Below are 27,951 nucleotides of genomic sequence, written 5' to 3'. Positions count from 1 at the left end.
TTCACACTCCAGAATGTCTGGACCTATGTAAGTGACCAAACAATCATGGTTATCCAGGTCATTAAGATTTTTCGTAGAGTTCTATATATTCTTGCCACCTCTTCTTAATCTCTTCTGCCTCTGTTAGGTTCTTACCATTTCTTTCCTTTATCATGCCCATCATTGAATGAAATTTTACCTTACTATCTCTAAATTTCTTGAAGAGATCTCTAGTCTCAAGACTGTATTGTTTTCTTCTATTTCTTCATATTGTTCCCTTAAAAAGGCTTTTTTATAGCTCCTTGCTACTCTCTGGAACTCTGCATTCAGTTGGGTCTGTCTTCCCTTTCTTCCTTGCTTTTTGCTTCTCTTATTTTCTCAGCTATCTGTAAAGCCTCCTCAGAAAACCACTTTGCCTTCTTGTATCTCTGTTTCTTTGGGATGGTTTTGGTCACCACCTCCTGATCACTGCCTCCTGTACACTATTAGGAATGTCTGTCCATATTTCTTTGGGCACTCTGTCTACCAGATCTAATCTCTTGAGTCTATTCATCACTTCCACTGCATAATCATAAGGGATTTGATTTAGGTCATACCTGAATGGTCTAGTGGTTTTCCCTACTTTCTTCACTTTAAGTCAGAATTTTGCAGTGAGGAGCTCATGATATGAGCTACAGTCAGCTCCAGGTTTGTTTTGTTCTGTTTTTGCTTACTGTATAGAGCTTCTCCATCTTCAGCTGCAAAGAATATAATCAATTTGATTTCAGTATTAACCATGTGGTGATGTCCATGTGTAGAGTCATCTCTTGTGTTTTTGGAAGAGGGCATTTGCTCTGACCAGTGTGTTCTCTTGGCAAAACTTGGTTAGCTTTTGCCCTGCCTCATTTTGTACTCCAAGACCAAAAATGCCTGTTGCTCCAGTTATTTATTGACTTCCTAATTTTGCATTTCAGTTCCCTATGATGAAAAGGACATCTTTTTCGAGTGTTAGTTCTAGAAGGTCTTCATAGGACTGTTCAACTTCAGCTTCTTTGGCAGCAGTGGTTGGGGCATAGATTTGTATTACTGTGATATTGAATGGTTTGTATTGGAAACAAACAGAGGTTATTCTGTCATTTTTGAGATTGCAGCCAAGTACTGCATTTTAGACTCTTTTATTGACTATGAGGCTACTCCATTTCTTCTAAGGGATTCTTGCCCACAGTAGTAGATATAACGGTCATCTGAATTAAATTCGCCCATTCCTGTCCATTTTAGTTCATTGATTCCTAAAGATGTCAATATTCACTCTTACCATCTACTGCTAGACTACATCCCATTTACCTTGAGTCATGGACTTAACATCCCAGGTTCCTATGCAATATTGTTCTTTACAACATCGGACTTTACTTTCACCACCGAACACATCCAGAACTGAGTATCATTTCTGCTTTGGCCCAGCCACTTCATTCTTTCTGGAGCTATTAGCAATTACCTACCCTCTGCTCTTCCCTACTATCATATTGGACACCTTCCAACCTGGGGGGTCATCTTCTGGTGTCATATCTTTTTGCCTTTTCATATTGTTCATGGGATTCTAGTGGAAAGGATACTGGAATGGCTTGCCATTCCCTTCTCCAGTGGACCACATTTTGTCAGAACTTTCCACAATGACCCTTCTGTCTGCAAGTTTCTGCACCACATGGCTCATAGCTTCATTAAGTTATGTAAGCCCCTTCATAGCAACAAGGCTATAATCCATGAAGGGGATTTTTGGCTTTATCTATTTATCTGTAACTGACTCTAACTTCATGCAATTTTTGTTAAACAGCTTTCCTGCTTTTTCCATTCATATAAAGTTTCCAAATCCATGTGCATCTCCTCATTTTCAGATAATGGGCATCTTGCCTCCTGCTTGAGAAAATAAAGACCCTATTTTATGAATTGTTTCCACTTCCCTCAATTCAGCCACAGTGAATATCAACCCTCCTTCTCTCTTACTTTCCTCTAACTTCAGGATTTTCCTCACTCTGTCTCTTAGTCTCATTCATTCCTATAGTATAATGGCACGCAAGTCTCTCTCCTCCACTTCTCCAAGTTGTCATTTGCCTCCTGGGTGTCCCCAACTATATTTTCTGCTTATGCTTTAAACTGAATGCCTTTAAATTCTTTAAGATTCCTTCCAAGTCTATAAAATGTTGTGGGGTCCATAAAATTATCTGGATGATATTCTTTACCCTCCAGTCCATTTATTCAGTCAAGATAGATAAGATTTTTTTTTAAGTCTCAATAATCCTTTGATTATGCAAGATCTAATACCTAATCAAATTCTCCCTACAGGATATAGTTCCATAATGGACTCATTTTGGCCATCTCAATTATGAGTTTATTCCTGTTCTAAAGTGAGCTTGCATTTCCCTGCTTCTCCAAATGACAAGCTAAATGAAAGAGTCTTGCCAAGAGATTTCTTAAATGATAACTTAAAGTTGCCAAAATACTCTCCTGAGAATTCTCCTTTCATCCAAATAAGATCTAAGTCCAATAGGCACGAGCTCCCCAAAGGCCATAGCTGCAGCTGTCACCGAGTCCTTCCAGGTGGGCATCTCAGCTAATCGACAGTGCTGTTGGAGGAATTGAAATCCAATTACAGTGACTCATAACAAAGGCAATTTACCTTTCTTTCATGAATGGAAGGACAAAGTGCCAAATGCTGCAGGTTGCATATTTTTGCCCATAAAATACATAATTTGTCAAAATTATTTTTCTCTAAATATTTTAATGGAAATCCTTGGCAGGCCTATACACTAATTATTTCCATATTAGGCTCAGGTTTTTCATTTTATCTCCAAACTCTTTGTATCTCTCATGTAGTGCTATTATTCACTTTTTATAAATCACATACACCATTTTTCAAGGAAGATGGCATGTATGTTACATTTTTACGTGTTCTGTGATTCTCCTGTGATGGCTTGTGCTAAAATTAGTAATAACAGTCTGGATCAACTGTAGGGAGACATTGAATCGCTTCTTGCATGTTGAATTAAGTGGACCCCAAATAATGAAAATAAACATTAACAAGGCAAAAGGAAAGAGTAAAGAGAGTTTTTAAAGTTATGAAATCTCTTCTGTCAAATTTACTTTACTGAAAGTGATTTCCAGATTTCAAAAACATTAGAATATCATGCATTTTACTGATAAGTTTGATTTTCTTTAGCTATTACAAAAACTGTCCTCAAATAAAACTTAAAATTTTTACCTCACCCCCTAATAGCAGGAGCAATTTGGTTGCCAACTTGCTAAAAAAATAGAAAAGGAGAGGAGATACACTGTAAGAGGGGAAAAAAAAAAAAAAAAATCGCCTTCCATTATGTATAACAAAAGATCAAGAGGAAAAGTTTTGGGGCTCTGAAGTCTATGCAAGCTACAACAGTGGTCTTATTCATATCACATAATAAGTTTATCTCTACTGAAAACTTCTCTGCTTAATCTATGTTATCTGTCAGATTTTAAGCAGCACTCCTCTTACATTTAAGAATGTGATAATGTATCCTACTGAGCCATCAAACTAATTTTGTATTTTGTTTCACTTAACCCTTCAAGACACTGTTTTCAGAAGAGGAGGGAACGAGCCCAGGGGAAGCTGTGGTGTCTGCTACACGAGTGCTGGCTGCCCACCCTCCAGGTATGTATCTTCTATGTTTTCCTTGTCAAAGGTAAGCTATTCAAATTTCACAGCCCTAGTAGTTTTTCCTCTCTTTTTCTCTCTTCACCCTCAAGATATTCTCAGAGGAGTTTTATTCAATGCCATAGATGCTGAAGCTGTAGTGGAGTATATGGTAATTGCATGCAAGCTACAGTTAAGGCCTAATGAACATTATGTTTATGAAGAATGTAGCTCTGATTTCTAAAAGCACTTTGGTAAATTATACAAATTAAATATTCATTACTCTGTACTTCATTAGTTCACATTTGGAACACTTTTTCTTCATTATAATAGCCCAGAGTAAAAGCTTTTTTTTTTTTAATATATATTTTGTCCTGTTATTTTTCAGAAATTCTTTACTTATAATATTAGGGCAAAGCTGTATTTTTCCATTGGGTCTATAATATTCAGATTTTTCTTTTTCAAAAACTGCATATTTATTTCATACAAAAAAAGTGAATACGTGTGTGTTTGTGATTCTTATTTCAACAGTCAGCATAAAAATATGTAAACTTTTCATTATAATATTCACTCAAAGTTTTATTATTACTTATTCCTATAAAAATTGCTCTTTCATTAGGGAGAAACCTTGGTATTAAGTTAAAATACTGCAGAGTTATGAAGAATGTTTATTTTTCATGTTGAAATAACTTTATAGTGACTGATTAGTCATCAGACTCTGAGAAGTTAAAAATCCTTTAAAGAGTACCTTGTCTGAGCCAGGTAATAAATTAACAAGCTTGCCTGGCACATGGAAATTAAAATAGAAAAAAGAATTATGATTGGAGCTACTCTTTACCACTTCCAAATATCTTAGTCAGCTGAAATGTATTTTTCCCAAAATGTATTCAGCAGACATGTATCTGTGAATTACTGAAAATAAGTAACTGCTCCTGAAATTCTATCAATTGAATGTCTCTTACAGTCAATCATACAGTTAATGCTCAAACAAAAAGAAACATTTGACTTTAAAATGTACTTGTAATCAAATTAAATGTCTCTAGGTCTAGAGATCTTCAGATTTTTTTCATTTCAGATGTACACAAATGACAATTAATGTTGTTGTTGTTGTTCAGTTGCTAAGTCATGTCTGACTCTTTGTAACCCCATGAATAGCACCACGCCAGGCTTCCCAGTCCTTCACTATCTCATGGAGTTTGCTCAAACTCAAGACTATTGATTTGGAGATGCTATCCAACTATCTCATTCTCTGTCCCTGCCTTCTGCCCTCAATCTTTCCCAGAGTCTTTTCCAATGAGTTGGCTCTTTGTATCAGGTGGCCAAAGTATAGGAACTTCAGCTTCAACATCAGGACTTCCAATGAATATTCAGGATTGATTTTCTTTAGGATTGGCTGGTTTGATCTCCTTGCAGTCCAAGGGACTCTCAAGAGTCTTCTCCATCATCACTGCTTGAAATCATCAATTCTTCATTGCTCAGTCTTCTTTATGATGCAACACTCACATCCATACATGTCTACTGGAAAAACCATAGCTTTGATTAGATGGACCTTTGTTGCCAAAGTAATGTCTCTGCTTTTTAATATGCTGTCTAGCTTGGTCACAGCTTTTCTTCCAAGAAGCAAGTGTCTTAATTTCATGGCTGCAGTCACTGTCTACATTGATACGTAGCCCAAGAAAATAAATGGAAACACTGTCACTGTTTCCATTTTTCTCCAACTATTTGCCATGAAGTGATGAGACTGGATGCCATGATCTTTGTTTTTTTAATTTTGAGTTTTAAGCTTGATTTTTCACTCTCCTATTTCACCTTTATCAATAGGCTCTTAAGTTCTTCTTTGCTTTCTGCCATTAGAGTGGTGTCATTTGCTGTCAATATTTCACCTGAAAATCTTGATTCCAGTTTGGGATTTACCCAGCCTGACATTTTGCATGAAATACTCTGAATATAAGTTAAATAAGCAGGGTGACAATATACAGCTTTGACATATTCCTTTTCCAGTTTTGAACCAGTCCACTGGTCTGTGTCCACATAACACTAAAAAAAAAAAAAAAACAACTCTTAAAGTGTAAAATATTCTATAGGTTAATGATATTAGAAAACCAAATCATAAGTTACATAATTTCACAGTGATTCATAATTCTGTAGTGATTTTGAAGCCTAGGATAATAGAGTCTGTCATGGTTTCCATTGTTTCTCCATCTATTTGCCATGAAGTGATGGGACTGGATGCCATGATCTGCGTTTTCTGAATGTTGAGTTTTAAGCCAGCTTTTTCATTCTCTTTCACTTTGATCAAGAGGCTCTTTAGTTCCTCTTCACTTTCTGCCATCAGGGTGATGTCATATGCATGTCTGAGGTTATTGACATTTCTCCCTACAATCTTGATTCCATGTTTGCTTCATTCAGTCTGGCATTGCACATGATATACTCTGCATATAAGTTAAATAAGTAAGGTGACAATAAACAGCCTTGACACACTCCTTTCCCAATTAGGAACCAGTCCATTGTTCCATGTCCAGTTCTAACTGTTGCTTCTTGACCTGCATACAGATTTTGAAGGAGGCAGGTAAGGTGGTCTGGTATTCCCATCACTTTAAAATTTTTCCACAGTTTGTTGGGATCGACAGAGTCTAAGGCTTTAAAATAGTCAATGAAGCAGATGTTTTTCTGGAATTCTCTTGCTTTTTCTATGATCTAACGCATGTTGACAATTTGATCTCTGGTTCTTCTGCCTTTTCTAAATCCAGCTTGAACATCTGGAAGTTCTCAGTTCATGTACTGTTAAAGCCTAGCTTGGAGAATTTTGAGCATTACTTTGCTAACGTGTGAGATGAGTGCAATTGTGCAATAGTTTGAACATTCTTTGGCATTGCCCTTCTTTGGGATTGGAATGGAAACTGACCTTTTCCAGTCCTGTGGCCACTGCTGGGTTTTCCAAATTTGCTGACATATTGAGTGCAGCACTTTCACAGCATCATCTTTCAGGATTTGAAATAACTCTGTTGGAATTCCATCACCTCCACTAGCTTTGTTCATAGTGAAACTTCCCAAGACCCACTTGACTTCTTACTCCAAGATGTCTGGCTCTAGGTGAGTAATCACCTTGAGGTTATCTAGATGTTTTTGGTATAGTTCTTCTCTACATTCTTGCCACCTCTTAATATCTTCTGCTTCTGTTAGGTCCATACCATTTCTGTCCTTTCCTGTCCCCATCCTTGCATGAAATGTTCCCTAAGAATCTCTAATTTTCATGAAGAAATCTCTAGTCTTTCCCATTCTATTGTTTTCCTCTACTTTGCATTGATCACTTAGAAAGGTTTTCTTATCTCTCCTTGTTATTCTTTGGAACTCTGCTTTCAGATAGATATATCTTTCCTTTTCTCTTTTGCCTCTGGCTTCTCTTTTTTTCTCAGCTATTTGTAAGGCCTCATCAGACATACTTGTAAGGCCTCCTCAGACAACGACTTAGCATTTTTGCATTCATTTTTCTTGGGGATGGTTTTAATCACCACCTCCTGTACAATGTTATGAACTTCAGTACATAGTTCTTCAGGCACTCTATATACCAGAACTAATCCCTTGAATCTATTTGTCACTTCCACTCTATATTCATAAGGGATTTGATTTAGTTCATACTTGAATGGTCCAGTGGTTTTCCATACTTTCTTCAATATAAGTCTGAATTTTGCAATAAGGAGCTCATGATCTGAGCCACATTCAGCTCCTGATCTTGTTTTTGCTGACTGTATAGAGCTTCTCCATCTTCAGCTGCAAAGAATCTAATCAATCTGATTTCAGTATTGATCATCTGGTGATGCCCATGTGTAGAGTCATCTCTTGTGCTGTTGGAAGAGAGGGTTTGTTATGACCAGTGCATCCTCTTGGCAAAACTCTTTTAGCCTTTGACCTGCTTCACTTTGTACTTCAAGGCCAAACTTTTCTGTTACTCTAGATATCTCTTGACTTCCAAATTTTGCATTCTGGTCCCCTATGATGAAAAGGACATCTTTTTTTGGTGTTAATTCTAGATGGACTTGAACATCTTCATAAGGTAAAAGTAAAGAGCCTACTCCAGAATACTCTGTAAAGCTTTGATTGAGATAGAAGTATTTTGCCTGTATCAAAGAAAAAAATTAGTGAAAGGAAGAAAGTTGTAGAAGAAGCCAGAAAAGCAATCTACAAATAGGTTCTGACATGTTATAAAGAAAGAACATCTGAATCTGTCAGCCAGATTGGTTTGAGGAAAAAGTAGTAATTGGAGTGAAACATAACAGTGAAATTGCAAGTTAAAGCAATAGGATGAATAGGGAGTTTCCTATAGGACAGAATGTCAAGCTAGGATAAACATTAGGACCAGCACTGAGTTAAGCTATAATGCCTATTCCCGTTCTCTATTGATCTATGTTCATTCCTGACATTAAAACATCTTTAAAATTCACTTTATTCAATATCCATCTTTTCTGGAAAAATCATAGAACCATGATAGATATTTCAAGCAGTTCATCTAGTCATCCACTCCTTGAACCCTTTCTATAATCCAGCCAGTGGAATCTGGCTCAGACACAGACAACTCTAGGGATGAGATGTTCAGAGTTTCCTGAAGCAAGATACGTCATATTTGGTAACTTTGCATGTGCAAAATATCTTATATTAGGCAGAAATAAATCTGCTACCACTTCTTCCCGCTGTGACTGTTCTACTCTCTTAGGGTCAACACCCTACAGGTTCTCTTCAGTTCTGTAGTTTTTACTTTCTCATAGGAATGTATTGAACAGATACTTACACAACCATTACTTACTGTGCTACTATATAATATATCCATCTCCCCTTTTTATCCTTACAGTGGAGCAGAGACCCCATCAAGCTCCATGTCCTGACCTCACCACAGGTCCAAGGTTCTGTGACAAAACCACGTTTTCTAAATTTCCCAGGAGGAAGAAAGCTTGCATTTGATAAACCCTATGATGTCCCAGGGATATCACATAGATTATATCATTCAATCCCCTTATCAACCCTATAAAATAAGTACTGTTCTTAACTACTTTAAACAGCTACAGTAGTCAGTTTTATCCTTTTATGCTTAGAAACACTGTTATTACTTTCCCAGGCACTAAGTTCCCATGTGTACTCTTGAGTTCCCTAATACATATTCTATTTCAGTGTTTGTATTTTATTATTTTTTATATTTTCTCTTTTAGAAGTGTTTTCCAATGAGTCAATATACAAATAAAACAGATGATATTTAAAACTGACATTTCACAGACAGTGTTGAAGCTCAAAAGGTTGAATAATTGACCAAGAGATGATAAGACTCTGGAAAATGGATTCTCAGTAACTGAACTATTGAGAATCTGATTTATGAACCTGAAGTCTCATTTACTATGTTTAGTGGAAGATCTGGCCACCATCGCACAGAGCACTCGAAGACCACGTCACAAATAAAATCACTGAAAAAGAGTCTATGATGCCAAAATGATATTTACATAAATATAAAATAGCTTAAATTTTAGCCTTTGTCTAGAGGAATTTCAAGCTAAGAAGCTTTAAAACAGCACACACTAAATTATAGCATTAGATTTCAGGAATTCTTGAAGTAGACTATCCAGGCTTTATTTTTCAAAGTTCTTTTCTCAGTGTTAACAACTAATTATTTACGTTTTCACAGACAGGACTTCCTAATACTATAATTTCAAAACTCAAGGTAAATTAGGTATACTTTAAACATTTGGGCAGAAAATATTGTTAATATTCAAAAATATCATTTATTTCTATAGAATATTTTTCTCTCTATTTCAGCGTACAACATGTTATGACCTCATTTCTAACTAGTAGGGATATGCTCTGTGTGAGACATGGAGGCCTGACCATATCCTGTGAAATGAGTTAGGTATTTCCCTTGAGGAAAATGGATGATAACTAATCATTGGAAAAGATCTATGACCAGGAGGAATGGGATGCTGAAGTCCAGGGATGAAGGCCATAAGAGGCCAGGTTCAGAGAATTTAATAGGTCATAGGCATAAGGCCACAAGCCTGGGGCTGAGAAGGAGCTAATCTGAGGGGACTCCTAAGATTAGAATGGCAGGGAGATGAATTCTAGGAGTCCTGATTTCTCTCTTAGTTCAGTCACTCAGTCATGTCCGACTGCAGCATGCCAGGCTTCCCTGTTCATCACCAACTCCTGGAGACTACTCTAACCCATGTCCATTGTGTCACTGACGCAATCCAACCATCTGATCCTCTGTCAACCCTTTCTCCTCCCACCTTCAGTCTTTCCCAGCATCAGGGTTTTTTCCAATGAGTTAGTTTCTCTCTTAGTACTCCAAATTTTCATATTTTTGTGTGTAATCTTATAATAGACTCCTTAGGGCTTTAGGTGGAGAAGGCAATGGCAACCCACTCCAGTACTCTTGCCTGGAAAATCCCATGGATGGAGGAGCCTGGTGGGCTGCAGTCCATGGGGTCGCTAAGAGTTGGACACGACTGCGTGACTTCACTTTTGCTTTTCACTTTCATGTATTAGAGAAGGAATGGAGAAGGCAATGGCACCCCACTCCAGTACTCTTGCCTGGAAAATCCCATGGATTGAGGAGCCTGGTAGGCTGCAGTCCATGGGGTCGCTAAGGGTCAGATATGACTGAGAGACTTCCCTTTAACTTTTCACTTTCATGCATTGGAGAAGGAAATGGCAACCCACTCCAGTGTTTTTGCTTGGAGAATCCCAGGGATGGGGGAGCCTGGTGGGCTGCCATCTATGGGGTCACACAGAGTCTGACATGACTGAAGTGACTTAGCAGCAGAGAAGGAAATGGCAACCCACTCCAGTGTTCTTGCCTGGACAATCCCAGGGATGGGAGAGCCTGGTGGGCTGCCATCTGTGGAGTCACACAGAGTCGGACACGACTGAAGTGACACAGCAGCAGGGCTTTAGAGAAATTTTCTCAAAATGTCATTTCTAAATGTTGTATTTGGTGGATTTAGGGGAGATATAATGTTCACAAGATGGTGAAATAGAAGGACATGTGCTCATATTCTCCTGTGAGAACTCCAAATTACAACCCACTGCTGAAAAAAGATACCCCACATCCTAGGGCAAAGGAAAAGCACAAGCAAGATGGTAGGGGAAAAAAACCCATACCTGCCAGAGACACTCAGAGGACTCAAACAAAACACTGTGTGCACCAGGACCCAGAAACCCCATAGAGACGGAGCCAGACCTGCCTTTGAGTGTTTGAGTGTCTCCTGCGGAGGTATGGGTCAGCAGTGGACTGTCACAGGGGCAAGAGCTCTGGGTGAAGCAAACCTGGGTGTGGCATAATCCCTCTTGGAGGAGATCTCCATTAACCCCACCATAGAGCCACCAGAACACAGGACTGGGAAAACAGACTCTTGGAGGGCACAAACAAAACCTTGTTCACACCAAGACCCAGGAAAAAGAAGTAGTGGCCCCACAAGAGACTGACCCACACTTGCCTGTGAGTTAGTGTCCAGGAGTCTCCAGAGGAGGCATGCGTTGGCAGTGGCCTGCTGCAAGGTCAGAGGCACTGAGTGCGGCAGTGCGTGCACAGGACCTTTTGAAGGAGGTCGCCATTATCTTCATTACCTCCACTCTAGATTGGTCTCAGGTCAAACAACAGGGAGGGAACACAGCCCCACCCTGCAACAGAAAGTTGGATTAAAGATTTACTGAGTATGGCTCTGCCCATCAGAACAAAACCTGGTTTCCCCCACTGTCAGTGTCTCTCATCAGGATGCTTCCATAAGCCTCTTATCCTTATCCCTCAGAGGGCATACAGAATGAAAACCACAATCACAGAAAACTAACCAAACTGATCACATGGACTACAGCATTGTCTAACTCAATGAAACTATGAGTCATGACATGTAGGACCACCCAAGACAGATAGGTCATGGTGGAGAGTTCTGACACAATGTGGTCCACTGGAAAAGGCAATGGCAAACCACTTCAGTATTCTTGCCTTGAAAACCACATAAAAAGGCAAAAAGTATGAAAAGGCAAAAAGATATGACACTGAAAGATGAATTCCCCAGGTCGGTAGGTGCCCAATATGCTACTGGAGAAGAATGGAGAAATAATTCCAGAGAGAATGAAGAGACGGAGCCAACGCAAGAACAACGCCCTGTTGTGGATGTGACTGGTGATGGAAGTAGTCTGATGCTGTAAAGAACAATATTTCATAGGAAGATGGAATGTTAGGTCCATGAATCAAAGTAATTGGAAGTGGTCAAACGAGATGACAAGAGTGAACATTGACATTTTAGGAATCAGTGAACTAAAATGGGCTGGAATGGGTGAATTTAATTCAGATGACCATTATATCTACCACTGTGGGCAAGAATCCCTTAGAAGAAATGGAGTAGCCTCATAGTCAACAGAAGATTGTGAAATGCAATACTTGGATGCAATCTCAAAAATGACAGAATGGTCTCTGTTTGTTTCCAAGGCAAACCATTCATTATCACAGTAATACATCTATGCCCCAACTAGTAATGCTGAAGAAGCTGAGGTTGAACAGTTCTTTGAAGACCTACAAGACCTTATAGAACTAACACCAAAAAAAATGTCCTTTTCATCATAGGTGACTGGAATGCAAAAGTAGGAAGTCAAGACATACCTGGAGTAACAGGCAAATTTGGCCTTGGAGTACAAAATGAAGCAGGGCAAAGGCTAACAGGGTTTTGCCAAGTGAACACACTGGTCATGGCAAACACCCTCTGCCAACAACACAAGAGAAGACTCTATGTATGGACATCACCAGATAGTCAATACCCAAATCAGACTGATTTTATTTTCTGTAGCTGAAGATGGAGAAGCTCTATACAGTCAACAAAAACAAGACCAGAAGCTGACTGTGGCTCAGATCATGAAGTCCTAATTTCCAAATTCATACTTAAATTGAAGAAAGTCAGAAAAACTGAGCATCAAAGGAAAAAAGCTGAGCACCAAAGAATTGATGCTTTTGAACTGTGGTGTTGAAGAAGATTCTTGAGGGTCACTTTGACAGCAAGGAGATCAAACCAGTCAATCCTAAAGGAAATCAGTACTGAATATTCATTGGAAGGACTGATGCTGAAGCTGAATCTTCAATACTTTGGCCACCTAATGTGAAGTCACTCATTGGAAAGGGCCCTGATGCTGGGAAAGATTGAAGGCAGGAGGAGAAGGGCACGGCAGAGGATGAGATGGTTGGATGGCATCACTGACTTGGTGGACATGATTTTGAGCAAGCTCTGGGAGTTGGTGATGGACTGGGAAGACTGGCATGCTGCAGTCCATGGGGTTGCAAAGAGTTGGACACGACTGAGTAACTGAACTTAAGGGAGACACACACTTGTATTTTCTTAGGAAGAAAGATGAGGATAATGAAAATAATGTAAGCAACTAATAGTATTTGTTATTTGCCTCAGAAACTGACCCACAGGAAAAATGGGGGCTGGGAGCAGTGTTTCTCCTGATGGTATCTATAGATATGGCTTTAAACTTTAAACTTTGACAGTTCAGTTGAATTTTCAAGATTATGATCATAAAAAGCCAAGCTTCCAAATGGATATGTAAAATCAGGGACATGTGATTTTAGAGAGAGATAAGTATGGCAATTCATTATACATACATTGATAGTACAATTAACAGAAAACATACTCCTCTTTTTGTTTCATAATGCACAAATGAATAATAAATGATCATAAGAGGGAATTTGCAGCCATTTTAAATTCATTATAAAACTAGCTGTTACATTTTTTGAGGGTTTTTTTTTTTTAACTGAAGAATCTTTTATATTTGAGATCAATTTTCTATTTTAACCTGTCAAAAATCAATAAAGATTTCACATTTCTAAACTGTCATTCACTAAAAATTGATTTTAAATACTTTTAAGTTTTTTGCTATTAGACTTTAGAAAAAATAGTAACTCATATTAAGTTTGTATTACCTTTAACCTTTAGGAAATTAAAATTTGAAGCAAGCTCAGTTCAATTATATTTTAAAGGCTAATCAGTACTTTCAACTCTTTAATCTTTCTTATCCCTGTCATATAAATATGTGTTATCAAGTATTAAGCTCATCTGAGAGGAATACAGATTTCTTAGGCTATGGACTCGAATGTGCAAAAAATGTCAATTTAAATTGCTATAACTGCACTTAATTTCTGTCTTGAACCTCTATTCTAACTGATGGTATCCACTTAACTTTCATCGATTCAGAATAAAAAAATAATTCAGAGTTTTCTCAGTCAATTTACATGTTTTCTGAATCAACTTTTATTTTCCTTTCAGCCTCTACCACTGTCTTTAAGTTTTGAAAAGATTCACACGATGAGTCTTACATATACTCCTGCCAACTCCTCTGATCATCCTTGTGTATGGCTGCTCTCCAGTTTTTGGAACCTGAAGGCCATCTTAATTTCTCATCAGTCTCCATTCACAGATTGCAGGAAAACTTATTGCTGCATTATTCTCCCAAAAAACATAATGTTACTTCTGGTCTAAAATCTTCCTCAACTACTGCTGTATTTCTCTTTTGTGCATGAGAAATATTCTGATGCTGTTCAAAACCCCTCTGGATCCAAGGAAAATACACAGGGATATCACCATCCTTCTCTGACCAGATACATGGAGAGTCATCTGTATGACTTAGATTAGAACTCTTCGTGTGACTTCCTAAGTTGTCTGGGTAATCGACTCTAGTCTTATCCCAAGACTGGTCAAGAAATGTGCCCATAGAAAGCTGTGTGAGGCAGGGGGAGCTTGAGAGTGATGGCCAAGAAGCTTCAATTCTCAGGACACTGTGTTCTGTTCTTTAATAACTGTACATTCATTGTATACACAAGCTTTATTTGCATCTAGGTGAATGGTTAATTTTCTTGTACCTAGGAAAATACCAAGCCCTTCTTAGCTATTTATTAGCATCTAAGCTCCCTTTTGTTCCAAATTTGTCCCATAGTCCCTCCCTGTGCATTTTTTTTTCTTCTTGACAAAATCATGTACTTCTCTTATGAGATATTTATGGGAAAACCCCTTGGCCATAAGTCCTCTAGGACCATGGATTTTGAGGTTAAAAAAACAAAGTCACTGTTAATTATTTTACAGGGCATATGCATATCAAATCATCACATCACGTATATGTGCAATTTTAATATATACTTTTATATTTGGCAATTACTCCTCAATCAAGTTGGCAGGGGAGAGGAAAAGTACTGAGACTCAAAAAAAATTCCTCTGTAAACTTTTATCTCTGCCATGAATTTAAAAAATCTTTATATTTATATGATTACATGATTCAAGAATCTATTAGAATATTTTAGAATACTTTGGAACTTAATATTCATTTATATAATTAAACAGTTAAATCCATCCAATTTTATTATTAGATAAACTCTTAATAAATAGAAATTGCATAGATAATTTTCTCTGAATTATAAATAATTTCAACTCAAATATGACACTGTGCTTTCTTGATTAAAGAAAGCTTTCTCTCACTTAAAACAAAATTTTTTTTGTAACTTTGCTTTCTAACTCTTTCTCAGGGTCATCTCTTTGCCAGTATTTAGAAGAATTTTTTTTTCATGCTAGTGTGGTTTCTGCTGTAGAACTCAGTCATAACTTAAACAATACTCTGAAATCTTATTTTTAGACAATTTTCTTGCAGTTTTCAATTTATCACATTGTTGAACTTGTACCCTCATTTTAAAATGTATTATTTCTACTAATTTTGTATCAACTATGATTTTAATTCTTTGAAGGATTGGCTTTATTTCAGTCAAACTAACCTACAAAGGGAAGGACTGAGCCCAGCTTTTCCTACCTACTAAGACTAGGAGTTAATATTTTTGTCTCGTAATATAAAAATGACTTTTCTAGTCATTTTTTAGAATGTAGAACTTAGGTCATTCCTTGATAAATCAGTAAAAACTCCAGATTTACATTCGTCAAGGTGCTCTTCACATAAATACTCTCCTCTGTGCAAACAACAAATATGTAAATTCTGAGATATGTCAATGTCAAATATATGTCAAAGTCAATTATATGACTATGGTCTATAGTTACTTGCTAAATAGAGATCACTGCCGATGGGAGTATCAAGCAGAATGACCACTAGGGTAAACAATTCAGCAGCACTTAGAAAATTAAAAACGAATTACCTAGTAAACCCATGTTTAGGTAAATACCTCAAAGAGACTTAAACATGTGTACAGAAGGCAATTACAAGGATGTCACTGTAGCATTCTTCCAATGGTTAAAATCTGTTATATTCCCAATGACTTTCAACAGAGGAATCAATAAATAAAATATCAATACTTTCAGTTCAGTTCAGTTCAGTCATTCAGTCGTGTCCAACTCTTTGCAGCCCCATGAATCACAGCACACAAGGCCTCCCTGTCCATCACCAACTCCCGGAGTTCACTCAGACTCACGTCCATCGAGTCAGTGACGCCAAAAATAAAATTGATCTGTATCTATCAATACTACTATATCTCAACAACAATGTTAAATGCAAAAAGCTTTTTTTTCAGATTATTACACAGGGTGATATAAATTGAATGCATTTTAAAGCACAGAGAAATAGAAACATGTTATTCATTTGCATATGTACTTAGAGGCATACTAACTGGAAGTGGATACGCATCAAATTCTTCGGAGAAGGCAATGGCACCCCACTCCAGTACTCTTACCTGGAAAATCCTATGGACGGAGGAGCCTGGTGGGCTGCAGTCCATGGGGTCGCTAAGAGTTGGACACGACTGAGCAACTTCACTTTCACTTTTCACTTTCATGCATTGGAGAAGGAAATGGCAACCCACTCCAGCGTTCTTGCCTGGAGAATCCCAGGGATGGGGGAGCCTGGTGGGCTGCCATCTATAGGGTCGCACAGAGTCGGACACAACTGAAGTGACTTAGCAGTAGCACACATCAAATTCTTACTCTAAAATATACAATAGGAACTTCCATTGGTTAAAAAAAAAACGGTAAAGTAAAATAGGGTCCAGTGGTAAAGAATTCTCCTGCCAATGCAGGGAACATGGGTTCCTTCCTGGTGGAGGAAGATCCCACATGTCATGGGGCAGCTAAGCCCATGTACCACAACTACTGAGGTGACACTCTAGAGACTGTGCTCTGCAACAAGAGAAGTCACAGCAATAAGAAGCCTACACACCACAACTAGAGAGTATATCCCACTCACACATAGTAATAAGGATCCAGCACAGTCGGGGAAAAAAAAAGTAAAATATTCTTAGTCAGCAATGTGAGTCTTTTTTTTAGCCAATGCATTTCAAGCATCTAGAACTCTCTCTGACACATCGGATCAGATCAGATCAGATCAGTGGCTCAGTCGTGTCCGACTCTTTGCGACCCCATGAATCGCAGCATGCCAGGCCTCCCTGTCCATCACCAACTCCCGGAGTTCACTCAGACTCACGTCCATCGAGTCTGTGATGCCATCCAGCCATCTCATCCTCTGTCGTCCCCTTCTCCTCTTGCCCCCAATCCCTCCCAGCATCAGAGTCTTTTCCAATGAGTCAACTGTTCGCATGAGGTGGCCAAAGTACTGGAGTTTCAGCTTTAGCATCATTCCTTCCAAAGAAATCCCAGGGCTGATCTCCTTCAGAATGGACTGGTTGGATCTCCTTGCAGTCCAAGGGACTCTCAAGAGTCTTCTCCAACACCACAGTTCAAAAGCATCAATTCTTCGGCATTCAGCCTTCTTCACAGTCCAACTCTCACATCCATACACGACCACAGGAAAAACCATAGCCTTGACTAGACGAACCTTTGTTAGCAAAGTAATGTCTTTGCTTTTGAATATGCTATCTAGGTTGGTCATAACTTTCCTTCCAAGGAGTGCCGGGGTCCAGCCCCGGTGGATCCAGGGAATTCGAACCGAGGACGGCGTCGGCGAGGATCAGGAAACAACTGCTTAATTAAACTTTTAATTAAGGATATAAAGAGTAATAGAATAAGGATAGCTCAGTGAGGAAATTCAGTGGAGAAAAGAGGCTGAAATAAGGATAGCTCAGTGAGGAAATTCAGTGGAGAAAAGAGGCTGAATAATTCAGCCAGAAGGTGAGAGAAAGAACATGGGGAGACCAAGTTTCGGTGAACAAGGCCCGCACTTTATTTTCCAAAGTAGTTTTTATATCTTAAGTTATGCATAGAGGATAATGGGGGAAGGGGTAGAGTCATGCAGTAAGCCAGGCTTTCTTCCTGCAAACTTATCATATGCAAAAGTTTAGGTGATTTGAATCATCTTCTGGCCCGGAGGCCTTTTTCTCTAAAGGTGATTATTCTAAAGTCAGGCGCCAGCCTCCAAAAAGCATTAGATGAAGTTGCATTCCTACAGAGCAAAGGTGTGGTGGGCTATAACAAGAAAAAGAATTAACTCAAGGGTCCCAGGTTACAAACATTAAAGCTACTACTTATACCAATTATATTAATCAATACACTGCCAGGGACACAGCAGGTAAGGGATATGGAAACTTAGCAGCAAACATTGGCCCGACAAGTGAAAATCCCTTCACCAATACAGTTTCTAATCAATCTTTTAACTGCTCAAAGGAATCTGTATTTAGACAGTTTAGAACATCTCATGCCTCTCACAGTTGGGAGGCTCTGAGCAATCACATGTGGCCGGAAAAACCTATTCAGGCAAGCTAGAGGACTTCCAAAGGAGTTTGTAGGTTGAAACACTGTCACACCCAGGAATTATTAACTGGAGCTGTAAGCTAACTCTTTTTTTCAGAGAGAGGTAGTGGGGGACAGCCCCCCCGTAAAGTCAGAGGTGTAGGTGAAAACACAAAGCAGAAAGTAGGCAAACTCTGGTTTGGGGGTTAGATGCTCGAGAATTTCCAGGGAGACTCCTGAGGCTTGATCCCGCCTTTGCATATGCCAAGCCTCCTTCCTCATGATTTTTGTCATGGGCGGAGTTCCTCACGCTGGCTCCCGGCAGTGATAGAATTCCAGTTGAGCTATTCCAGATCCTGAAAGATGATGCTGTGCAAAGTGCTGCACTCAATATGCAATATGCCGGCTCCCGGCAAAGGAGTAAGCATCTTTTAATTTCATGGCTGCAGTCACCATCTGTAGTGATTTTGGAGCCCAGAAAAATAAAGTCTGATACTGTTTCCACTGTTTCCCCATCTATTTCCCATGAAGTAATGGAACAGGATGCCATGATCTTCATTTTCTGAATGTTGAGCTTTAAGCCAACTTTTTCACTCTCCACTTTCACTTTCATCAAGAGGCTTTTGAGTTCCTCTTCACTTTCTGCCATAAGGGTGGTGTCATCTGCATAACTGAGGTTATTGATATTTCTCCCGGCAATCTTGATTCCAGCTTGTGTTTCTTCCAGTCCAGCGTTTCTCATGATGTATTCTGCATATAAGTTAAATAAACAAGGTAGGGGTTTATTAAATACTCACTGAGAAACATGTTTATGATAGTGATTTCCTGAGAGTTGGTCTGGGAGGCAAATTAAATGGAAAATGAGAAGCAAGACTGTCAACTGAATCTATAATGTAGTATTCCAAGAGAGCAAGAAAGAAGGAGGAAAAAAAAGACTTGTTGCTGTTGTTCAGTTGCTACATCCTGTCTGACTCTTTGCAATCCCATGAACTACAGCATACCAGCTTCCCTGTCCCTCACTGTATCCCTTAGTGTGCTTAAACTCATGTCCATTGAGTATGTGATGTCATCCAACAATCTCATCCTCTGTTGACCCCTTCTCCTCTTGCCTTCAATCTTTCCCAGCATCAGGGTCTTTTACAATGAGTTCACTCTTGACATTAGGTGGCCAAAGTATTGGAGTTTCAGCCTCAGCATCAGTCCTTCCAATGAATATTCTGTACTGATTTTCCTTTAGGATTGACTATTTAGATCTCCTTGCAGTCTAAGGGACTCTCAAGAGTCTTTTCCAGCACCACAGTTTGAAAGCAACAATTCTTTGGCATTCAGCTTTCTGTATGATCCAAATCTCACATCCATACATGACTATTGGAAAAACCATAGCTTTGACTAGACGGACCTTTGTTGGCAAAGTGATGTCTCTGCTTTTTAATATGCGTATAGGTTTATCAAAGATATTATTCCAAGGAACAAGTGTCCTAATTTTGTGGCTGCAGTCACTGTCTGCAGTGATTTTGGAGCCCAAGGAATTAAAATCTGTCACTGTTTCCATTTTTCCTCCATCTATTTGCCATGAAGGGATGGGACTGGATGCCATGATCTTAGTTTCCTGAATGTTGTTTTAAGCCAGCTTTTTCACTCACCTCTTTCATCTTCATAAACAGGCTCTTTAGTTCCTCTTCACTTTCTGCCATTAAAGTGGTATCATCTGCATATCTGAGGCTGTTGATATTTCCCCCAGCTTTCTTGATTCCACCTTGTGATTGATCCAGCTTTGCATTTCAAAGGATGTACTCTTCATAGAATTTAAATAAGCAGAGTTAAAACATATAGAATTGATGTACTCCTTTCCCAATTTTGAAAAGATTCTGATGCTGGGAGGGATTGGCGGCAGGAGGAGAAGGGAATGACAGAGGATGAGATGGCTGGATGGCATCACCAACTCGTTGAACATGAGTTTGAATGAACTCCGGGAGTTGGTGATGGACAGGGAGGCCTGGCGTGCTGCAATTCATGGGGTCACAAAGAGTCAGACTCGACTGAGCGACTGAGCTGAACTGAACTGAACAGAACTTTCCCAATTTTGAATCAGTCTGTTTTTCCATGTCCGGCTCTATGTTTCTTGTTGCTTCATACAGGTTTCTCAGGAGACAAGTAAGGTGGTCTGGTATTCCCATCTCTAAGAATTTTCCACAGTTTGTTGTGATCCATAGTTAAAGACTTTAGCATAGTCAATGAAGCAGATGTTTTTCTTGAATTCCCTTGCTTTTTCTATGATCCAACCAGATGTTGGCAATTTGATCTCTGGTTCCTCTGCCTTTTCTAAATCCAGCTTGAACATCTGGAAGTTCTCAGTTTATATATTGTTGAAGGCTAGCTTGAAGGATTTTGAGCATAATCTTCCAGTATGTGAAATGAGTGCAATCGCATGGTAATTTGAAAATTCTTTGACATTGCCTTTCTTTGGAATTGCAATGAAAACAGACCTTTTCCAGTCCTGTGGCCACTGCTGAGTTTTCCAAATTTGCTGGCATATTGAGTGCAGCACTTTCACAGCATCATCTTTTAGGATTTGAAATAGCTCAGCTAGAATTCCTTCACCTCCACTTGCTTTGTTCTTAGTAATAGGTCCATGGATGTCTTTAATAGCATCCCTATGCTTTTCTGTATTGTTTAGCTTTAATAAATGCAATCTCATGAACTATAACCCATATTGTTAGAAGCCATGTATCTTAAAACTTAATAAGGAATTTTTAAAGAAATTCAGTGAGACCACCTTCATTCTTAATTCTAAGGCCTTGGCATTATATAATTATGTTCTAGTTGTCTCATACATATTCATTTTGTTTTCTTTTTTTAAATTGTGAGCAACTCATGTAGAACCTCTCCATCTTTAATTTGTCATGTTTCTTTTAACCTCCTAATTGAAAATCAGAATAGTTGACTTCTAGCCTTAGTTCTACGTGTAACTAGCTGTGTGACCCCACCATCAGTTGCTTAGTCACTGTGGAACTTTGCTTCCCTCCTCAAAAATTAGAGACATTGAAAATGATCTTCTCTGAGTCCCTGTCATGCTTAAGATTTAACAATCTTACAATCTATAGTTCCTTTCAGTTCTAAAATTTGATATTGACTCTCCTCCTGAATTCCTATAACACATATTTTGTAGTTTTCCTACAGCATTAAGCACGGTTTCTCTCCAGTGATGACTACATAGTACTTGGGAGGACACAGTAAACATTTTCTGTTTTAAGGTGAATAAGTTCCAGAATGCTAATTAAAATTGTTGAAAGACTCAAATCTAGTGTTAGTTTTGTGTATTCATAAAGGTTGCATGAATTCGAGCTACAAGAGTAGAAGCTGTTTATTGGATTATTCGCTTAGGGCAAGTCAGTGGTGGAATACATATTTTGTCTTAATTTTTCAGCATATTGATATTAATATACATATTGCCCGTCTCTTTCCCCCATGCCTTTGAGCAATCATAGATCAAATGGCATATAATCTATGAATGAATCTCTGCCTCTCTCCAACATGATGCTTTTGAAGCCAGTGCAAGGTAGACCTGTTTCTGTGTGACTTTTAAGTTCCATTTCAAACGCCCTGCTTGAAAATCCAGTTACTATGGTGATATGTACCACTGCAAATAATCTCCTTCTCAACAACTGAAGTTATACTCTATTCAGTAAAAGTGGTATCTATGGCTTAATGGTTCAGCAAAAGGCTGACAGATCTACGGCCTTATTTCCAACTGAGAGGTTTTAATAAGCAGTTTGAGCTCCTTGAATCTGAGGAGACTGAACAGGCTGTCTAAAATTAGCAGGGTCAGTCAATCTAAAAGGATGCTTCCTTGACAGATCAAATACTGTATAAGTTGGCATATACTGAATCGGCATGCCAATATTTGACTCTTTTTTTAGAGGCAATGGAAAGAGCAAACCAACTACCCCTGGGTCTTTCAAAAGAAAACTGTTTTTCTGGGAGTGGACACCTGTCCTGCATGTGATATTCCTGCCAGGAGCCCCAGCTCAGCCCAAACTTGCCCAGTGGGTCACCCATTAGCTTCCCGGATTTGGAGCTGCAGTTTTAGCTCTCAGTCTTTCAAAAGATATGGAGAGTGCAGGAAGGGTAAGTTTTCCATCACTGCAGAGAAGTGATCTTCTTGGCATTCTGAGTGGCATCTCTGAGTGCATTTTCCTTAAATACATATTATTTTACACAAGTATTAGATTCAGTAACAGCAAATGTTATGGGTTATGTAGAACGGTGGTGGATTTGTTGCATTAACACCTTAAATGTCCTATTTATATGACAAACTGCATGCTCAGTTCGGAAGAGCTGTCTTGAAATGGAATTTAAAAAAGAAATGCTATGGTAGGTAACTTTGTAAACTATTACCCTATGAATACCTCAAAGGACAGAAAGTGCTTTCTTCATCTTCATACACATCTAGAAATCAGCACATGTCTGACTAGCATAATGACAGGCACGTGACACTTGATAGTGTTTTGGGATGAATAAGATAAGCAGCTAAGACATGAATAAATTTAATCTGAAAGTCTTCTGATATGGGAAACATTTTCAGATATGTTCCATATGTTTATCACAGTTTAGCTGTTTTTAACAGAGATATATTTCTAAAGATTAGATAGAACTACTGGTCAAATCATCCTGTAAAGGTACCAGCAAGTAAGGAAAGCAAAGAAGCTACGTGTTCATAAAATGAACTAATAAAACTTAACAATCATAATCATGGTCTGCAAATTAACAGGGTCACAGTCTGTAAATAGGAAAATCTAATGACATAAGCATTAACATCTTAAATTAATATCTGCTCTGAGATAACTGCACAGCTTGTGGTAAAACGCAGGCCGCTGGCAACCCTCTAGTGTGCATTACTGGTGACAAGGCCTGAGTCAGCAAGTATTTTTATCATTAGATGATACTTCTACCTTGAAGACTATGGGTTTAATTGTGATTTCTATTTAGAATTACTAATCAAGATTCTATGAACCAAAAAAATCTCTTAATAATATGGCGCTATCTTTTCACTTTGAGGAAAGATTTAGTTTTTCTCTTTGTGTGTGGCATAGGGTATGTGTGTGACTGTGTGTGTGTTTCCAAGATTCACTACACAGTCTCAGTCAGCCAGTAATCCATGTTTATTTGAAACCCTTCCTAGATGGCTAAATTGTAAATAACTCCAGATCACAATGCTGGACGCTCATTACCTAAGCTCAGTGGCCATTTTCCCAGCTCACTAGAGATAATCAGTTTCTTTGAATACAACTTTTTAAAAATCTTTCTGAACATGAAATTCATGAATTGCATGGTTTTCCATCAAATCACTTTGCAAAATTTATTTAAAATAGATTTCTAAAGCATTCAATTGATTGGTGTCTCTCCATTCTTAGCTTCCCAAGGAGCCCACAATCCTAATTTTCTTTCATTTGTTTTTTCTCTTCTGACTCTTGCTGTAGTCCATTTTCCTCCAGTTTTATAAATATAAATGCTGTTTAATGTACTGTCCTAGAGCTCAGCAATCCCATTTTTTCCTCTGTCATCTCAACAATTATCCACCTCTTCAACTATAATGCTATCAGATGTCACTCCCTAAATCTACATTCTAATCCTGAATTCTCTAATTCCAGACCTGGCATCTAGCAATGTTTGTTAAAATAACATATCTGAACAATATGCATGTGCTTCCCCTTACCTCCCCTCTCCCCACAATTATCTCCTCTTGACATGTCTGCATTATAAACACCTTTTCCAGGTACTATGCTGCTGCTGCTGCTGCTAAGTAACTTCAGTCGTGTCCGACTCTGTGCGACCCCATACACGGCAGCCCACCAGAAAGAACACTGGAGTGAGTTGCCATTTCCTTCTCCAATGCATGAAAGTGAAAAGTAAAAGTGAAGTCACTCAGTCGTGTCTGACTCTTCGCGACCCCATGGACTGAAGCTTACCAGGCTCCTCCATCCATGGGATTTTCCAGGCAGGAATACTGGAGTGGGGTGCCATTGCCTTCTCCAGGTACTATAGCTAGCCCCAAATCTCAAATCACTGTTAATTCTTTCCTCTTCCTTGATCCCCATATCAAATTAATTCCATCCTATAGTTTATGTCTGCATGGGTGCTAAGTCACTTCAGTCATGCCTGCCAGGCTCCTCTGTCCACTGGGTTTCTTCGGGCAAAAATACTAGACTGAATTGCCGTGTTCTCCTCCAGGGAATCTTCCTGACCCAGAGATCGAACCTGTGTCTCTATGTCTTCTGCATTGGCAGGTGGGTTCTTTACCACTAGCGCCACCTGGGAAGCCCAGTTTATGTCTACATTATCCTATTTCTTTCTCCCTGATCACTCCTAACCCAGCTTTCTTTGTTCAAGTTCTCATTACCTCTCCTGTGTACTATTACTCGAGTCACCTAAACCACCAGATTCCTTGCTCCCGGAAACTAAGGGAATGAAACTTGTGTATCATCCATTATCATGTGTAATCAATAAAATATTTAATAACCCCAAAATGGGTGTATTAAATATTTTATTTCATATTTAAATAAATATTAAATATTTAAAGTGACTGAGGTACATAATATATAACATTATATAAGCAGTTGAATTTTTAAGTCATTCTAAAAATGCTTAGAATGACTCAAGAGTTTAAAGTGACTCAAGTACATAGTATATAACATTATATAAACAGTTGACTTCTACCTGCTTTGTGTGTGTATGTATGTGTACATCTCCATTTATATTATTTGACCGTTTAAAGTTTCCGTGTCACTTGCTCTAATAACCAAAAGTCTCATGCACAGCTGGTGGGGATGTAAAAATTGCACACTCACACTGGAAAACTATTTGGCAGCCTCTTATGAACTTAGATGTGTATCTACCGTATATCTCAACCCTTCCGTTCCTGTATATTTATCCAAGAGAAATTATTTAAGCCATTTTGATAATCATGCTAATGCATTAGATTAACTAGTTTTTTTTAGGGAGGCATTAAATATTTTATTGATTACACATGATAATGGATGATACACAAGTCTCATTCCCATCTATAACTTTATCTGGTACCATAATTCAGTTTATATATAATGCAGAGCATGTGCCAACATTCATTAATAACCAAAAATAAATAAATAAAACTCCATGCCTTTGCATCTGTGACACTTTTAACAGTGAACTCCAGGTCACAATACAGTAACTGTCAGTTCAACTACACCAAAGTTCTGAAGACAACAGCTTCTCCACCAAAGCAGGTTGTAGATAAATTTCAAATAGAACCTGGCATCACCCTGAAGGAATTCCAACTTCACACTTTTGGGGTAGTTTACCAAAATGGCTTCAGAGTAGACTAACTTTACACAGCAGGTTAAAAAAAAAAAAAGATACATTTATTCAGCATCATGATCAGACTATTACATTTAGCAATCAACAACATGGGTGCAAAAAAAAAAAAAACTACTTTGAAACACTTGGTTAGAATGCTTTGCACTTTTCACAGAACAGAAACTAAAATAACCTATTAATCAAGATTGCCAGGAGAAATATCAATAACCTCAGATATGCAGATGAACTAAAGAGCCTCTTGATGAAAGTGAAAGAGGAGAGTGAAAAAGTTGGCTTAAAACACAACATTCAGAAAATTAAGATCATAGCGCCTGGTCCCATCACTTCATGGCAAATAGATGGGGAAACAATGGAAACAGTGTCAGAGTTTATTTTGGGGGGCTCCAAAATCACTGCAGATGGTGATTGCAGCCATGAAATTAAAAGACGCTTACTCCTTGGAAGGAAAGTTATGACCAACCTGGACAGCATATTAAAAATCAGAGACATTACTTTGCCAACAAAGGTCCGTCTAGTCAAGGCCATGGTTTTTCCTGTGGTCATGTATGGATGTGAGAGTGAGACTATAAAGAAAGCTGAGCACTGAAGAATTGATGCTTTTGAACTGCGGTATTAGAGAAGACTCTTGAGAGTCCCTTGGATTGCAAGGAGATCCAACCAGTCCATCATAAAGGAGATTAATCCTGGGTGTTCATTGGAAAGGCTGATGTTGAAGCTGAAACTCAAATACTTTGGCCACCTCATGCGAAGAGTTGACTCATTGGAAAAGACTCTGATGCTGGGAGGGATTGGGGGCAGGAGGAGAAGGGGATGACAGAAGTTGAGATGGTTGGATGGCATCACCGACTCAATAGACATGAGTTTGAGTGATCTCCGGGAGTTGGTGATGGACAGTGAGGCCTGGCGTGCTGAGGTTCGTGGGGTTGCAGAGTCAGACACGACTGAGCGACTGAACTGAACTGAACTGAACTGAACTGAACTCATACAGTTAGTCACAAGTACAGTAGTTCTGGAGTTTTTGCCCATAAACATGAGTATTGTCTAAAATATGTCTTCTTTATAGCAGTTAGACCCTGCCACCACTGTGCTTGGCTGAGTACACAAATCTGTTCTAACGTGTAACTTGCCTGTCATTTCTCTGGCTCTCCTCGTCTGCTAAGTTTTGTTTCCTGGCAGTAATTAAAACCTTCTCCCACTGTGATAGCTACTACTGCTGCTGCTGGAACCACCATAGCCACCTTGGTTTCATGGTTTGGCAAAGTATTGGCCTCCACTACCATAGGGGTCAGAACTTCTGCCTCCAAAGTTTCGTCCTTTCATGGAACCAAAATTTGAAGATTGATTGTTGTAACTGCCAAAATCATTGTCCAAAAATGCTTCCATTATTACCAAATCCATTATAGCCATCCCCACTGCCACCGTATCCACCCCTCCACAGTTTCCACCAAAGCCACTTCAATCACTGAAGCTTCCTCCATGACCAAAGTTGTCATTCCCACCAAAACCATCTCCACGACCACCACCAAAGTTTCCAGGACCACTTCCACCTCTTTGGCTGGACGAAGCACTAGCCATCTCTTGCTTACATAGGGCTTTCCTAACTTCACATTTGTGGCCCTTCACAGTGTGATATTTATGAATGACAATCTTGTCTAAAGAGTCATGGTCATCAAAGATTACAAAAGCAAAGCTTGCTTTTTGCCACTGCCTCGGTCAGTCACGATTTCGATCACTTCAATTTTCCCATACTGTTCAAAATAATCTCTCAAGTGAAGTTCTTCAGTATCTTCTTTAATGCCACCAACAAAAATCTTTTTCACAGTTAATGTGGGTACCAGGTCTTAGAGAATCTTCTTCTGAGACAGCTCTCTTGGGTTCCACAACTCTTTCATCCACCTTATGTGGCCTTACATTTTGGTCGTGTCCACCTCCTCCATAGTGGCATATTTGACAAACTGGAAGCCTCTGGAATGCTTGGTGTTTGGATGCCTCATTACCACAAGTCTGTGAGCATTCCCCATTACTCAAAATGGCTCCTCAGGCTCTCGTCAGTTGTGTCGAAGCTCATCCCTCCAAGAAGAGCTTCTGCAGCTGTTTGGGTTCTTTGGGAGATTCTGACTTAGACATGATGGCAGCAGAGCCGGGGAGACTTCAACAATGCTGACTCAGCTGCATTCATGGGCATAAAGGAGTAACCTAACAAATGTATCTCTAAGAGAAAAAAAGTGTTAGTCGCTTAGTCATGTCCAGTTTTCCAGGCAAGAATACTGGAATAGGTTGCCATTCCCTTCCCCAAGGGGACTTTTCAACCCAGGGATCAAACCCTGGCCTCCC

General features: G+C 38.9%; 1 long non-coding RNA gene and 1 pseudogene across 2 annotated transcripts; one reads left to right on the top strand and one right to left on the bottom strand.

Moving 5' to 3' along the window:
- Positions 1 to 86: 86 nt before the first annotated feature.
- Positions 87 to 24,591, top strand: LOC132345276 (uncharacterized). 2 transcript variants are annotated; one of them, XR_009494504.1, is made up of 3 exons: positions 87 to 2,553; positions 3,559 to 3,640; positions 24,038 to 24,591. It is a non-coding gene; the product is annotated as an uncharacterized lncRNA (long non-coding RNA). The 2 variants fall into 2 exon arrangements; XR_009494503.1 differs by lacking the exon at positions 24,038 to 24,591 and adding an exon at positions 8,469 to 8,784.
- Positions 24,592 to 26,752: 2,161 nt separating this feature from the next.
- LOC112446609 (heterogeneous nuclear ribonucleoprotein A1-like) lies at positions 26,753 to 27,744 on the bottom strand (annotated as a pseudogene).
- Between the last annotated feature and the right edge of the window lie 207 nt (positions 27,745 to 27,951).

Source organism: Bos taurus, chromosome 5, assembly GCF_002263795.3.
Source record: "Bos taurus isolate L1 Dominette 01449 registration number 42190680 breed Hereford chromosome 5, ARS-UCD2.0, whole genome shotgun sequence".
NCBI lineage: Eukaryota > Metazoa > Chordata > Mammalia > Artiodactyla > Bovidae > Bos > Bos taurus.
This window is presented reverse-complemented; position numbering and strand designations above follow the sequence as displayed.